The sequence below is a fragment of the Culex pipiens genome, chromosome 2, assembly GCF_016801865.2.
Source record: "Culex pipiens pallens isolate TS chromosome 2, TS_CPP_V2, whole genome shotgun sequence".
Lineage (NCBI taxonomy): Eukaryota > Metazoa > Arthropoda > Insecta > Diptera > Culicidae > Culex > Culex pipiens.
Window position 1 is genome coordinate 157,600,693 of NC_068938.1, and position 17,127 is coordinate 157,617,819.

General features: G+C 35.7%; 1 protein-coding gene and 1 long non-coding RNA gene across 2 annotated transcripts in view; one reads left to right on the top strand and one right to left on the bottom strand.

The window, feature by feature from the left end:
- Nucleotides 1–148, bottom strand: part of LOC128092972 (uncharacterized) — a 76,973-nt gene extending 76,825 nt beyond the window's left edge. Inside the window, exon 1 of the long non-coding RNA XR_008212140.1 lies at nucleotides 57–148. This is a non-coding gene — a long non-coding RNA (uncharacterized LOC128092972). The remainder of the gene's footprint in view (nucleotides 1–56) is intronic.
- LOC120424759 (putative uncharacterized protein DDB_G0282133) overlaps nucleotides 1–17,127 on the top strand; it is a 509,335-nt gene that overhangs the window by 247,037 nt on the left and 245,171 nt on the right. The gene's annotated exons all lie outside the window — the stretch shown is intronic.

The window sequence follows — 17,127 nt, forward strand, 5'->3', positions numbered from 1 at the left end:
CCATCCACCAAAACACCTCCCCCACCCTGAAAATCCCCAACCCCACTCCAACAAACCGCTTCAAACTCCAGGCTAAACTCCACAAAAACACCCCACGACGACGACACAGCACACCGCTGTGTGACCGACACGAAAGCTGACGTCCTTTTGAGGAGGCCGAGTTGCATACTTTGAGGCAAACTCCACCCGTCGGACGTCGGTTAAAGTCGTCGCTCTTACGAATACATGTGAAAATCTGTGTGATATCGAGGCGGTGAGTCACGTCACGAAGGATGCACGAACAGCGCGCGAATGAGACGCAGGCGCACGGGCCATCACGAGCTCATGGACGAAGTGGTGACGCGTGACGTCACGAAATGTTGGAATGTGTTTGGCAAGAAGATGACAAAATAGGCATTAATTTTGTATTTCGCTAAAACATATTTTCAAAATAGGTCCTAGTCAATAAGAAATCAAACCGGCTCCGTGGCTTAATGGTTACGGCTTCTGCCTCACAAGCAGAAGGTTCAGGGATCAAATCCCGGCCGGTACCTTTGAAATTTGGAATGCTGAATTTGAACTTTGAATATGAACAAAAACGAAAATGAATCAGGTGGGATTCGAACTCACACCTCTGGATTGGTGGTCTGGGACGCTAAGCAGTCGGCCATCAGAAGGTTTACACTCCAGTAGTGAATTTGATCCGTAGTGTTGAAACATGTTATCTCTATCCTCGCATATTAAATACGCGCTGATCCCTGATTTGCCTGACGGGATTGGAAGTCTAAATATAGATCGAGTTTCCTTCAGATGCTTGCTTCTATGTTTAGGCGGGGCCGAACAATGCCCAGCGACCTCGAAATTGGACCGCAAGGAGCTCTGTCATTCTGAAACGGGTCGTTGGAAGCAGCGCGAGGGCTATCACCACCTAATACCCGGGACTGAGATAAGTTGTATCAGCATTCGGCATATACAAAGTCTGATACAAACTATACTTTCCCATAATATCGCTACCGGTTAGCGGGTATTGGATTGGACCACACACACACACACAGGTCCTAGTCAATAAGAAATCATATTTTTTTTTTTTTGATGATTAATTGCAAAAAATATCATTTTTGCCTTTCTAACAAAAGAAAGGTTTAAGGTTTGCTTTTGGAAAAAACGCTTTTTTCAGAAATCTTCAAAAATCGTGTCCGGCGGGGAATCGTCCCAGAAAAAAATCATTTTACTAATTTGAAGGTTATAATGCGCTTTATCAGTTGAATTTTGGCCCGAAAGTGTTAAGTGTTTTTCGTCTTATTTTTACCCAATTTTTTTCCCATTAAATTTTTGGTTTTATACAGAATCATATACTGAACATCAAATTCGAAGTCCCGACTCAGTCTCGCTCGAAAGATCGACAAGTCGTCAAATCGAAGCATAAATGCCAACACATTTACGCTTGCGCATTTTACGCTGCGCATGAAAGTGTTCTTTCTGGCTTCTCATAATAGATCGACAAAGTGCAATTTCGATACACATTCTTTTAGTTAATCATAGACTAACATCAAAGACTGAATACCCTTTTTTTCTAATAATGTCAGTCTAATAAGTTTTTCTTAATCAAATATAATTATCTTGCGACCCATAAAGTACTTCAGAAATTAAAAAAAAAAATGCATTCGAGGTTAAGTCTAAAAAGATTCGAAGCTTTAAGTCAAATTCTCACTGGGTGGGGTGGTATCATTATGTTTCTGATAAATCAATTTCACCAATATATTTTTCGGAGTTTCATCATTTTGTAGGAAAGGCTCTATTTCACCTCTGGTGATATTAAATTGGGTTTTTTTAAACAGTTTTAATGAAATTGAAAAACTACAAAATTAAAAAATCAAAAAAATTATACTTCAATTCACAGAAAAAAAAAATTGTAATATTCATCAGAAAATGGTGACAGATTTTGTGTCGATAAAAATGTGTAATTTTACATCAGGAAATGGTGAATATTCATCAGTTTTTGATGAATTTTCATGAGGTTTACATTTTTATGTAATTTTACTCAAAAAGAGGTAATATTCAACCTACAACATTTTAAACCTTCCAAAATTCAATTTTTTTTTCTGTGTAGCTTGCCATGGACGTAAATCTTTTTATTTAAAAAAAATCTTCTTCAACGAAATAAATGCACTGTTAATATTAACAGGAACAGGAAAGTTTGACCTCCCTGTTAAATGAACAATGAGGTTATTATTTTAAATAATATTGTGTTTTGTAACATGAAGGCCTGATTCTGTTTCACTTTTCACAAAAATCACAATTGTACCCAGGGTTGCCAGGTTGCCAGATAAATCTGGAAGAGCCAGATTTTTCAATTGCAAGCAAGAATAAAGATTCATCCTTCTCTGTGCCATATATTGACAGATTTTGCCAGATTTTCACGATATGTCCATTTTGAATAACTTTTTGATTTAAATGACCGAATATAATGCGTTTTTCTTTAAAAAATCAAAAATCTGCATTTTTGAGTCCATAAAGTCAGTTAAACAATCTGAATTCAACAAACTTTTTAATTAATTTATATCCTCCCTCTACTATACCACTCAAAATTATTATATTTTCGTCTTCCAGAATTTTCCTGATTTTTAATCGATACTTTTCCAGATTTTTCAAATTTTGACCTAGTAACCCTGATTGTACCGAACATACATCTTTTTATCAAAAAAAAATTATTACACAGAAATAAATAAGGTAATATTCATCAAGAAATGATAACAGATTTTGTGTCAACAAATTGTGTAATTTTACATCAAGAATTGATGGATATTCATCAGTTTCTGAAGATTTATATGTTGAAAAGTTGATCTTTTCAGCACTTGTTTCGAAAAGTAACACTTTTCAACATTTTTTTGATTTAAACGATTTATTGACAAAATACATGAAAATTTGACATAAATTTCACTCAGTGTGTGTTTTTTGGAATTGCAAAAAATGTTGTATGGAACTCGTTGCAAAACTTGATTTTTTCAGCACTCTTCGTATTTATCCAACTCGATGAACCTCGTTGGATAAATGTACGACTCGTGCTGAAAAAATCCTCTTTTTGCAACGTGTTGCATAAACTACTATTTAGTGTTAATAAGTTCAATAATAAAATCGAATACTCATTTTGCTCTCAAAAGTCCAAATTATTTCCTACAACTTTGGCGAAGACACCAAATCGATCAAAAAATCTCTTCTCCAGGTACAGGTTTTGAAATATTGACATGCCAATTTTTTTATGACCAGCCCTAAACAATTGTGAAGTTCTAGAGAATGACTCAGTATCTATACAAGTAGCTAAAAACTGTTCAATAATATAAATAGAGTTTTCAAAACTAACTAAATAAACTAAACGTGTTAAATTTTACTTGTAATCTTTTCCCACAGTACCGTTCAAAGAACATTCCATAGCGAAACATGTTCCACATTTCTCTCGGCTAAGCTTGTATTTGTTCCGTCGAACACGAACAATGCAAGGCCTCTCTGCATGTGACGATGAAAAACACCGATAGAAGGGAAAACAACAGTCACCATTCGCAAAGTCATTCTTTTCTGTTTTTGCTTCACATTTTCACACTCACACACATACACATACGTTTCGCTCACGCACACACTCACTAGCATTCGTCGGAAAACTCGATTACATCCCTACTGTCAGTCAGTCTGTCCTTTCTTCTTGTGCCATCGTGTGGTGAAGCAGTATTTGTACAATTTCGCCGCACTTTATCATTTTTCCACCCTCCCTCTCGTGTACACACTGTCGGGGGCTGTTTTTCCTCCTTCCAATATTGGCTAACGCGTGATCGCGTGTCGAAGACTTTTTTATTTCGTAATTTCTTATGTATTTTTAAGGATGACAGTGCACATTATTGGCACTGTTATTTAGTTAAAACATAAACAAAATGTAATAAACCCTTAATGAAAAAAAACTTAGAAAAGACCATTTTAGTAATTTAAAAAAAAAACAAATGGTTCAACGATTGAAGTAATTGAAAAATGTTTCAAAATATTGAATTATTCTCAACTACAACATCAGCCAAAAACATTTCGCAAGCTAAGCAATTTACCAAACAGAAATCGCTTGTTTTCGAGTTTGTCTTGTTTTGGCTTCTTTAATCTGAAGTTATCTTGCCTGTCAAAGTCTCTACAGTATTTAAATGCCGGCAAATCCAGTGTTGCCAGCACTGTAAATTTTTACAACATTATTTAAAAGATTATATGGTCAAAGAAGATCATTCATTGATATAAATGAAAAATACGACAAAATTTAAAAAAATGTAATGTAAATAAAATAACAACACTGTCCAACCAGCTCCATGAGTCACACACGATACGCAGGACGGGATCACAAGCATTCAATAGGGGGCAATACAGCGGGGAACGGCAAATGCAAAGCCCTTCGTTTGTTGGTGGGGAGCTCGGAACGATAAGAGCTCAGTAGGGCATACGGCTTGAATGACAACGGCAAATCCACCGAGAGAGCTTGACTCGTACAAAGGGTGTCATGTCACAAAAGGACACTTTCGCTTGGCGTTAGGGGATGCAAAATGTGTGATTTTTAGTTAAAATGCGAAAAATAAAAACAAATCAACATTAGTATTTATTTATAAATGCTTCAAAATTATTTTTGTCAATTTCAAATAAATTAGTTTTACTTTTTAAAATAAAAATGAAAAGAGTTTATTGTAAGTTAAATGATTATTAGTCTCCCGATGATATAAGCTAATGTTTATTCGCTTAGAGAGATTAAATTCTTTTGTAATGATTGTTTTTTTACATTCTAGACCCCCTCCCTTCATGTGGACAATAGGGTGGAATCTAGTTATATGGGAAAATTGAAAATGAGTTAAATCCAGTCAGCAACACATTTTTAGGTCCCTTTTAGGGTCCAAAACAACCTCCCAAAATTTGGTAGCGATTGGTTAAGCCCACAATTGGCGCAAAGCGAATGAAATTTGTATGGAAATTACTATGGGGAAACTAGCATTTTCACATTTTTGAATTTACAAAATTCATGTTTTATTATTTTATGAAACCAACACCTTAGCAGTGTAGCCCTGGATGTCCTGAACAACTCTCCCGAAGAAAGTATGGTGCTAAAGTGCGTCATAAAAAAGATATAGAGTTTTCAAAAGTAGTGTATTGAAATAATCAGTGAAACTCAAATATTCTGCCAACATTGCCTAAGGAACCATGAAATACAAAATAGACATGTCTGTTCTTATATTTTGATAAACCTTACTTAAAATCGACGTGAAGAAGTGTTCAGAAGACATTATTGAGTTAAGTTGCACCCCAAATCCTCAAATATATTATAGTTTGCGAAAGATTCCGCTTGACTTGGCAGTGTTGGCAAAAAGTATGATTTTTACCGAGTATTTCGAAATGTCTCTCTTGAACGCTCTGTAACTTTTGTTAGAAGCAAGTTAGCACCATACTGTCTTCGGGAGAGTTGTTCAGGACATTCAGGGCTAAACTTCTACGGTGTTAGTTTCATGAAATAATAAAACATGAATTTTTAAAATTAAAAATGTGAAAATGCAAGTTTCCCCATAGTAATTTCCATACAAATTTCATTCGCTTTGCGCCAATCGTGGGCTTAACCAATCGCTCCCAAATTTTGGGAGGTTGTTTGGGACCCTAAAAGGGACCCAAAAAATGTGTTGCTGAAAAAAAACATTTTTGATTCCACCCTAGTGGACAATTGTTAAAACAAAACTTATTTTTGTATGGAGCGTTGATGGTCTTTTTACCAAAATTAAATTAACAATAAAACTGTTTCATATTGAAGACATAGAAAAACTGGAAAATCGGAAAGGTACTGCAAAATATTTGAACATTGTTAGATTGTTTCAATATTTTTTACTTTCAGAGCTGTATAATAGAGCTATTCAGTGCAAAATAGTGTAACAATTATATTCGACCCTCTCCGATATCAATATAACTTTCACAGTTTCTCTCGAAAATAACATTTAAGAATTGCTTATTTTATTTAAATATTGTTACCATTGTTTCTTCAAGAGTAAATACAACAAACAGTTATTCTAACCGTATTTTTAAAAAGTGATCTTATCAACAAAATTTGCATAAACCGATTTTCCGGACAATTTCACATATAAGTTCTCATATCAGTATTTAAAAACAAAAATGTTTAACAAAGAGGGATTTGAGGTAAGAGTAAAAAATTTTAAGTCTCGAAAATATTTAAATAGCAAACTTATGGGAAACTGGACGAGCTATTCTGTAAAAATATGTTTGAGACTGAAAATGGTCAATATGAAGACTTTTATGTAATTTTTTTTAATCGTTTTAGGCTAGAATTGCTCAATAGCAAAATTATCCTTAAAAAATCAAATTAATAATGCCGTTTCATTTTTTTTTTTTTTTCAAATTGTCTTGCACGTATTTATGACCATGAATTTAAGAAAAATAGCCTCTTTATAATATTGCAGGTTCCAAAAAGGAACGTTTTTATTGTTTTTTTATGGAAAAGTTTTATTAAGTTGCAAAAATCGGCTTGAAACCGACCCTTTTTACACTTTTTGTAATCTCTTAAGCACGTGCATTTATTTAGTAAATTTGATAGTTTTTTTGTAAGCAGAAGAAGAGTCAATTTAAAAAAACCATATCACTTCTTGAGGATTTCATTTTGATGAATTTGCATTATTTTGTTGAATATATGAATTATTTTTTTACATTTGAGGAATCCACACATTTGATTAATCATTAATGAAATGTACTGAATATGTATAACTTTAACCAAAATTATCCTCTTTAAATGGAGCAAACAAGCGAGTCAACTGAAAAATACAATAATAAATGAAATTAATTGATCTATAAAATATAATTTCAATGACACATCTTTCGAACTCTTAGAAAATAAAAAAAATCATATTACAGAACATTTATTATATTCACAAAAAAATGATTTTCAATCACTCCTGAAAGTTTCATGATGATATTTCATTATTAAACTGAGTTACAAACGATTTGAGCTCATAATTTTGTCATGCGTTAAGCTGTCTGTCAAATGTTCAGAGCGTTTTTCTTAAAACACCGAGTTGATATACGGATGCCACGATATATAGAGTTGGGATGAACCAAATTGGCTGAAATTTTGGGTGAAAACTCTCGAGACATTTCCCGTGTGCATGACGAAGCTTGATTTTTAAATTTTGCTTTTTTCATAAAATACGGAAATTAAAAACTGTTGATTTTTCATTTAAAAAACACAGAAATATTTTTATATAAATGTAAATAAACTTTTTGAAAATCGGTCTCCGTCATGCACACGGGATCGGTTAAACGAGTCTTCACCAAAATTTTGAGCCAATTTGGTCAAGGCAGTGTTGAGATATCGTGGCACCCATTTTTTGAAACTGCTAACTTCAAATAGCTATATCTCGGCAATGATACATCCAAATCTCTTCAAATTTGTTTTGTTTATTGATGAAAATGTATATTTTAATTCCCTGAAAACAGATTTCAAAAAGTTGAAGTGTGTGCCCATACCAAACTCTGACATTTTCGCCGATTTACATGTATGTATCCCCTTAAAGAAAATAAATAGATTTTTAACTTAATGAACCGTATAAGAATTTTAATTATTATCATTATTTAAAATTCAAAATGATTAGTGCGCTGCCCACGGAGACCCGCTGTCTTGTTTTTGCATGCTCATTTTCATTTCTATTGTTTCGCTGTTTGTGTGCTTGGGTGCGTGGTTATTATAATTAAATAATGGCATCATTAGTGCGCTGACCACGGGGACGCGCTGTCTTGTTTTTACATGCTCATTTTCATTTCTTTTGTGTCGCTGTTTGTGTGCTTGGGTGCTTGGTTATCATATATAGGTGAAGGGATTTTATTAAATGATCATTATATTGCATTATTATATTTATTTGATTATATAACCACACTATATTTTACACTTAACACATCATACAAAACACATATGAAACTGTAAACAGGAGCGTTTGGTACGGTATGTCCACGCATCCTTCCTCCCCTGTAGATTCTGTGAAATGTGATCCGTTCTCAGAATCCTCTCTGCGGTAAACACAACGTAGTAGGGCTGGCCGCTTTAATTTTTGCAATACATTTTTGGGTGTTCTCGGATGTACTGCAATTATTAATAATGACAAGAAAAGTGCTTGGGGCGTAATCTAATCACAAGACTTTCCAGCATGCTTTCATCGGACTGGCTGCGTTTGTGTTAGATTAGATTAGATTAGATTAGATTAGATTATCATTATTTAAAATTCAAAATGATTATCATCAAACATATACTAGAGCCCAAAGGTTTTTATTTGCAGATTTAAATCAAAACATTTATTTTTTGTAAACAAATCAATCTATTTTTTGCAATATTTGTTCTTATCCTTTAAAATATTTTCCCATCTTTTTCGTTTTCATTTAAAACTGAGAATCTTACCCAATCTCCCCTAATTTGGAAACAGCTGCGCCAGCCAGACGGCACAGATTAGTTCGCCCCACAAACGACAAACGAATGAATGAAAAACTTCAACAATGCAATAAACGTGTGTAATGCAGCCAAAGCAGTGTGAGACATTGGAAAAGTGTCCTGCATTCGGACCGGCCATAATTTCCATTGTTGCTGCTTTCCTCGTACGATGGCAGGTTGAAGTACCGTGAACTAGTTTGGTTTCATTAGAAATAAAGAAGGACAATGAACGATTCAGTACTGGTTGAAGGGGGAGACACTGACAGCCTTGATTAGAAGAAAAACCCTCTCTTGGAAAATGAAGAAAGTTGAAAACAAGACTGATTTGTTTTTGTGAAGGGTGGATTATTATGGGATTGTTTGAAGACAGATGGAAGAAAATGTGGCGTAATTAATCTGAAATACTTGATTATAGCTAATTAACAAGATAGCATCTACTAAATTATTCTCTCTTCAATACTAACGAAAGTCAATAATTTCACATGAAAGAATTCTATCGAAAAGATGAATAACAATCACATGGCATGCAACTTGCAGTTTCGACTCTTCCTTTCGGACAAACAAAGACTTTTTTTTCCAAACAAATAAGCGCGAGCCAAAGAAAAAAGGCAGCAAAACTCATCTACATGAAGAGCTTTTCAGCTCGATGGTGGAGGACACACGTAAAATTGAGCTCATTGTGTGCCACCAAACAATGGGATTTTCCTGGTTTTCCACCCAATCGACCAAGAAGAGGAGACTTTGCCCACCACCGTCAAGCTGACGCGAACCGTGCGCTTTGCATTTCATATGCGGAACAGATTCCGTTCCTTCCGGTGCTAATCCCGCAGCTGTTTTTGAATTTGTAGATCGAGTGTTTTTTTAGAACTTTATCATTCGTTTGGAAAAATTTATACAAAAAATCTATTGAAAATTTATGTATTATAAATCGGATTTCCGATTTGATGTCTTCGGCAATATTGCTTTGAAGATTATAGAAAAGAATAGTTAAACTCTAAAAAAATCTTCTTGATAATCAAAGAAAAAATTTAATCGCTTTATTTTCTCAATCCAACTCATTAAAAATCACAAGATAATTTATTTAAAGAATAAGCGTTATTTAAAGAACCTTAGCATTATTGATATATTAATATATATTTTTTAACATAAATAATCATATAAATATGCTAAATTACAACAGTATCTACAGCAGCATACGATTGCTCACCTTGAGAATCTTATCACATAAAAATATCACGCCAACGCTAGCATCGCTTGTTTAGAGCGTATCCTAGACTTAATACCTTCTCAAAAACCGTCCAACTTCAAGCGAAATTTACTTGGGGTCTTGGGGATACCTTGGAGATTTTCCCTTATCCACTTTTAAAAATGGAGCATCAACATTTCCTGTCTTCAGGAAGGAGGGGAAGTCGGATTTGGATGAAAATCGGGATTCTTGCTTGTTTTGATGGTATCAATAGCCCCATCTAATTTAAACTTGATCAGATAAAGTGGATTTCAAGTACTGTGTACGGTTTAGGTGGAATGACCCATATATTTTCTTTACTTTTTTAAATGTAAGTTACTTTTCCTCCCCATAGGCAGATTGATCTGAGCTTTTCCCCAGAATCCCGCCAATCCCGTAATATTTCCCATTCCCGATAGTAGCAGATCCCAGCATCCTTTCCCCGCGCAAACACACACACTATACATGCAAATGCCTTACAACGACATCGAGATTGTTGCCAACATATCGTGCGCGCCTCTAAAGAGAGCATGTCAACAACCCGTGTCGTCATGAAATTGGCGAACAACCCGCGCCCGGATATCAATTCCGCACATCGAGCGGAATGATGATCATTTGATGGGATTTTTTCTTCTTCTGGAGAGCATCCCGCGGCTGTTTGGTATTGACTGGGATGGGATGTTTTGGCCTCGGTAGCCAAAGGAGGGAAATTGGGAAAAACAGATCAAAAGGGTTGAAGTGTCAATTTTGGGAATGGTGACTTCACTGTCATCTTGAAATTTGTAAAAACTTTTTGCTTTTTTTATATAGTGACGAAGAATTGAATAATTCGCCTAATTTAAAAAATATATAATCCGACTGTTGAATAGTCTACCTTACTGCATAAAATCGAACCTGTTTTCATCGCAAACTGAAAAGCAACAACATATCCGAGTACTGATTGCTTCACAGTTGATTACAACGGAAAATGGGGCAGGGATTAATGAAGGTGTTTGTTGAGACAACTTATTTACGAAGATAATCAGAAACACCACCTAATTATCGGAATTCAACAGAAACTTCCCGTGGAAATCAATACCAGACCACAGGACATGTGATTTGTGGAAACTAGCATTTCCAACCCAAACTCAAAACCTCATCGCAAACGTGGTCCAGCCCTAGGCATGGACCAAGGTGTGACCTTATTAAACCGGTCAAAACACACATCAGGAACAAAGTTTTCCTGCCGTTTTGGTTGACCAGTGCTGCACGCTAGTATGGTCAGGGTCAAATTGGTAACCAAAAAGATTCCATGAGTTGACTCAACATCTGAATGGAGTGTTTTCCTTTTTTAATCGTGTTCGGGACAAAATCTTTAAACGTGCCACAATTGTAGTATTTTTATAAATCATTCTAACTTTGACCGAGAAAAAAACTTTGAAAAACATCGCAAAAACGCTAAAAATCGTAGTTGCATCTTACAGGATTTAAACTCAGCACTCACGGAGAGTAATGCGCCTTAGCCCGCACGGCTATCGGAACGTTGAAGATTTTGAAGGATAAACGTGACGAAATTTGAGTGAGACTGTATGGTTGAAGATCATAAATCCCGAAAAATCAACTTAATTTCATCTCTTTGAACAAACGTGGACCACACTAACGCGCACGTGCCGATTGGAAAAAGAAATAATGTGTCAATCAATCCTGTCGATCGATTCTGTGTGTATCCATGTGGTTGTTGGCAGTACGTGCTCTCGATGCTGGTAGCGGTAGTGCCACATACACTCCTACCCACACACACGTTCGTTAGTTTAGTCGGTCACGCTAATTAGAGTATTAGTTGGATGGACGTTTCACTTTTGTTTGTTTTACTCCTTCTATTTTTCATGCTTTTTTTTCTTCTTGGTAAACTGATGTTTATGCTTTGTGATCTAGGTGACGAAATGGAAAACGTTAGTTACTTAGAGAAATATTTAGAGCAGAAAAATTTGATGAGAGCGTGTTTATTAATTCTCATTCAATGATTTTTGAGTTAATAAAACTATAAGCATAAGCATAAGCATTAGGATGTAACAAAAATGACTTTTTGGCGGGCATTCAAGGGTTTGTTCCGGTGAGCATACTAAGCCCAAATCCAAAATATGAGCTTGATTGGACGTAACAGGAGCTGGCGCTCCGCCCTTCAATTTTAAATGGGATTTAACCCGTAAAAATAGATTTTTTCAAAAATGTAACTTTTTGAGGCATTTTGGCCACTAAAGCGTTTATTTTCAACATCATTGGCGTGTAGGCCAGATCCTTGCGCATCTTTTGGTATATATAAAATTGAAATTTGGAGCTCCCTGGAGCTCGGTACAGACCTCCAAAGTTTGCCATTTTTTCAAAAAATCGGCCGGGAATGTTAGTCCGATACTTGAGTGATAGAGACCGCCCAATCGACTGCATCTCCGACAAAGTATCACATGAGTTTTGAGGGGGTTAGTAGATGGGTATGAGGTCAGGATTCACGAGTGGCAGTGATGTGACCATGAGCATTTTGTTTATCGGTTGAAAATTTTAAATCTTAGGCAGCCGGCTGCGGAAAGATAGATAATTGATTATTTAAAAAGTTTTTTTTTATCGAACGCGTGCCAGCCGAGCAGTAGTGCTATGGGCTGGACTTATCAGTATATTTTTACTGTTTTTACAATTATGATAACGCGAGCAAATTTCAAAAATAGTAAATAAATAACGCTTTACTCTTCATAAAATCGATAGTTTGATGAGTTAATACTAAAACTGCCAGTTGGAATAAATTTGTACGATCATTTACGACGAAAATTATCGCGAAAAAACAGGACTGCGCGTTCCCAGAAGCACTGCACATTATTCAATTATAATAACCAATCACCACATGCATACAAACAGCGACACAAAAGAAATGAAAATAAGCATGCAAAAACAAGACAGCGCGTCCTCGTGGTCAGCGCACTAATGATGCCATTATTTAATTATAATAACCACTCACCCAAGCACACAAACAGCGACACAAAAGAAATGAAAATGAGCATGCAAAAACAAGACAGCGCGTCCTCGTGGTCAGCGCACTAATCTAATCGATTTTTGAGTTAATAAAACTATGACTCAAAAACACATTATGCCATTGGTCGCAACACTAGCTTAGAGTGTATCCTAGGACTTATAATTTCAAGAAAAACCGTCCAACTGCAAGCGAAACTTATTTGGGGATACCGTGGAAATTTTCCCTTATCCCCTTAAAAAAGAGGAGCATCAACACGTCCCGTCTTCCAAATCCCGTTCCTTATCCTATGGTGCGCGGTGGAGATGGGAGCGGCCGGCAAAAGATGGCTGTCTGGAGGTGAATATCTGGTTTAGGTGGAGTTGATTCTGTTCTCAGTGATCAATTCCTGGATAATTTGGGCTTACACAATCTTCTCATCACATGACGAAATCCATGCGCCAAAATCATCTTCAAGGGAAGCGAAATAATTTTTCAGTTATTTCAAAAAGTCCATTTCTGGAGTTTTTTTTGAAAAGGTCCTATAAACCAAATTTTCATTTTTTGCTTTTTGGGTGTTTTTGAATACCCTTGACTCAAGGCGGTTCTAAAAACACCCGAAAAGCAAAAATTGAAAATTTGGTTTATTGGACCTTTTCAAAAAAAACTCCAGATTTGTAGACCAAAGTAATTGGATCGACTTGCAAAGCTTGCTTGAACAATATCAAATGTTTTTCAAGATGTAATGTTTTTATGGAATTTCAATGAACCATTTATAACTAAGTATTTTCGTCAATTTATGAATTATAAAGGTGGAAAAAAATATATTGATCTGGAAATAAATTTATTGTGTATCATCATCACCCTTTTGCCATTTTTTTGTTTCTTTGCTTCTGTTGAACGTTGCATTTCAAACAATATTCCTGCCAAAACCGTTCTCGTGAAAATCAAGGAAAACTATTTGATATTAAGGACAACATCTTGAAACGAAAGCCAAACACATTTGGATATCGAAGGAGCATCCGTTTCCGTTCCGGATCAGCGAACACGCGTAACAGAGCTGCTGTCCCACTGGAAAAAATCTCCGGCACGGGTCTGAAAGCTGTCGAGAAGAAAGTGGTATTTCGCATTTTTCGTATTCATGAGAAGCAATACCGTTATTGAGGTTAGATATATCTATATGGAAGTGAACAAACAAACCAGGACTCTGGTTGGCTGCCAGACAGGTCACAGGATTGAAACGCATCCCTTCCCCCGGCACACACACAAGCACATATGAATGCGAGAGTGGAACCATTCTATAAGAAAAATGCTAGATCCGGGAATCGGCTTTTGCCACTTTCGCTCCAGGGTCTTGAGGGATGAATAAATGTAAAGTGAAATGAAAACGAAATTGTACAATATCTTATTCGTTATCTCGTTCCCTTATCCTCATTTCCACGGGGCAAGGAGGAAGGCAGCGGAGGACCTCTTTGAAGCAGTCCAAGTCCTGCAGGAATGGAAATGAATAGTGGCAATTTTCACCAATGAATTTTCATCTTTTTCCAATCGACTCCAGGACCTCCCATGGACTTGACTAAAGATCACGAATCTTCCTCTCAGCGAATCGATCGGATTTTTCAATACCACCACAAGTTTAATGGTAAATCATCGCCAAGTGAAAAGCTCCCCCTGTACAAATCACTCCGGGAACGGGACCAGTGGGAAAATATCGGGGAAAACGCCAGCTGCTGGCAAATGCTGATAAGCAACCGCTTGCTTCATTGAACTCCGAAGGATGTTTGATATTCTCACTTACATAACTTTATTTATTCACCATCCAGAGATTTGCCACAGCGAGTCTTTGCCGTGATACAGGAATGGTTAGTGTTTGCGGGATGAACTTGAAGTGAAGTGAAGTTGTTCCAATCAAGTGGTTCTGGAGGGGAAATTGAGAGGAAGTTTATTGAGAGGCAATCTCGAGTGGATCACATTTCACATTTTGAAAATATTTGTTCTAGGGATATCATTGGTTAGAATTTTTTTTGTGGAACCACGACTGTATGACAGATTTTCAAACAAAAATTATTAAAATCTTGAATAAAAAAAATGACAAAAATAACAAAAATTGTTATTGAACTGGTATATCTCCATAGCAAAAAATGTTATTGTTTTGGTTTATTTGCAATTTACAAATAAACCTGCAGTTGCCACAACTCTTCTGTACTAGCCAGAGCTGCAAAGTCGGGTACCTTCAAGCGACTTTGAATCCATACTTTGAAGACAACTCCGTCTTTGCATCCAGGAAATGACGTCAACGCCGACTTCAGCTCTCCAAAAATACCCGACTTCACAAATTCCTACTCCAAGTGAAAGTTGCTGAAAATTAGCTGAATCCGATGCCGTCTCCGAGGTCTCACCCCAGCTCGAACTTCAACGTCAGCTCCGACGTCCTGGCTCTGTAAAAATAATAACAGTTTTTGTTATTCACATTTCAAAAGTTTTCAATAAATAAATCAATTCCCTTAGAAAATATAACAAAATTACAAAAAATCATCTTTCAAAAGTTAATTTTATCGGATTAATTTTAGCTTAAGGACCCCATTTCATGGTCAAATAAATGACCCCGATGAAATTGGTCAAAATTATTCCATGATTCTAGCCAATTTTAGCAAAGTCCCTTAGGGGGTTATCAAATTATTTAAAAAAATCAACTATCAAAATTTCTACTTTTTAGAATAATTTTAGCTTAAGGACCCCATTTCATGGCCAAAATAATGACCCCGACGATAATGGTCAAAATGATCCCATAGTTCTAGCCAATTTCAGTTAAGTCCCTTAGGGGGTGTATCAAATAATAATAAAAAATCAACTTTCAACTTTTTAGAATAATTTTAGCTTAAGGACCCCATTTCATGGTCAAAATAATGAACCCGACGAAATTGGTCAAAATTATAGTTCTAGCCAATTTTTACAAAGTCCCTTAGGGGGTATATCAAATAATAAAAAAATCAACTTTCAAAATTTCAACAGTTTAGAACAATTTTAGCTTAAGGACCCCATTTCATGGCTAAAATAATGACCCCGACGATAATGGTCAAAATTATCCCATAGTTCTACCCATTTTTAGCAAAGTCCCTTCGGGGGTATATCAAATAATAAAAAAAAATCAACTATCGAAATTTCAACTTTCAAGAATAATATTAGCTTAAGGACCCCGTTTCATGGTCAAATTAATGACCCTGACGAAATTGGACAAAATTATCCCAAAGATCTTAACATATTTAACAAAAGAAAAAAATAATAAGAGATTGTGTTATGGACACTTAGAAACTTTTCCATTTATGCGATTTATTTTATTTCTAACAAATCTTGTTATTAGGAGAGTTTTTGAAATGTTTACCATTTTCTCTTATTAGCGTATTATTAAACATTTTCAATACAATATCACTTCAATACCAAATCTTGTTATTTTATCAGAAACTGTTATTATTTTTTCTTCTTGAAGTTGAAGTTCAGGATAAAAAAATAACACTTTTTGTTATTTTAACAGGATTTGTTATTGAAATATTAATAATTTTGTTATTACCATCTGCCCGGATTTACAATCACTTTATAAATTTTCTTAAGTCATTTGGATATTACGTCTCTTTTCAAACTATTTTCCGATAATTGTTTTTTTTTATAAGAGATGTACTTCAAATGTGCACATCATGGTATTAATAATCAATCAAACTAAAAGCTGATATTCAAGCTCATTTAAATTCTCTTAAATCAGATTACATTAACAAATCATGGTGAAATTTACCCTTATTAACACTTATCTCCAATGCAGCATCATCCTACAAGGAAACTCTTCACACTAATTCATTCCAGTTAGTGCATACTGCGCTTCCATGCCCAGTTAGAAGCAGTGCAACATCTAATTCGCAATTACTGAAAACAAAAAGATTACAAAACCGGTAACAGCAAAACGTCGTTTTCACTTATTGTCTGTTTCACAGCGGGGTACAAATGTATAAGGTTGGAGCAGTTTCCTCATCCTGTGCAAGATCCTGGCGCAGTTAGTTGCTTCTATTTCCGTCCTGAACCGTCTAACCTTACCTCTAACTAAACCATTTCTCCTCACCCTAACCTTATGTCCTTACTACCTTCCTACCTTTGCTATTTGTCACCTTCCACTCTAACCTATGAACTCTACATTTAACCTCTCTAAACCTTCAACCTAGCCCACTATCCTTTTCTCACTAACCTTTTGCCTACCTCTCCATACCTTTCGTGACCTCTCCTCTTTTGAACCTACCTTTCACTATCACCTTTAACCACTCTTAACCTCTTCTTTTCTCTATCCTAATAACCTTTTCTAAACCTCACCTCCCCTCCCCCCCACTTAACCGGAAAATATTGTTACGTGCAAACACGGTACTGAAACTCATCCCGAGTCTCTCAGAGTCTCGCTGGTTCAAGTGGCAGAACAAGAAT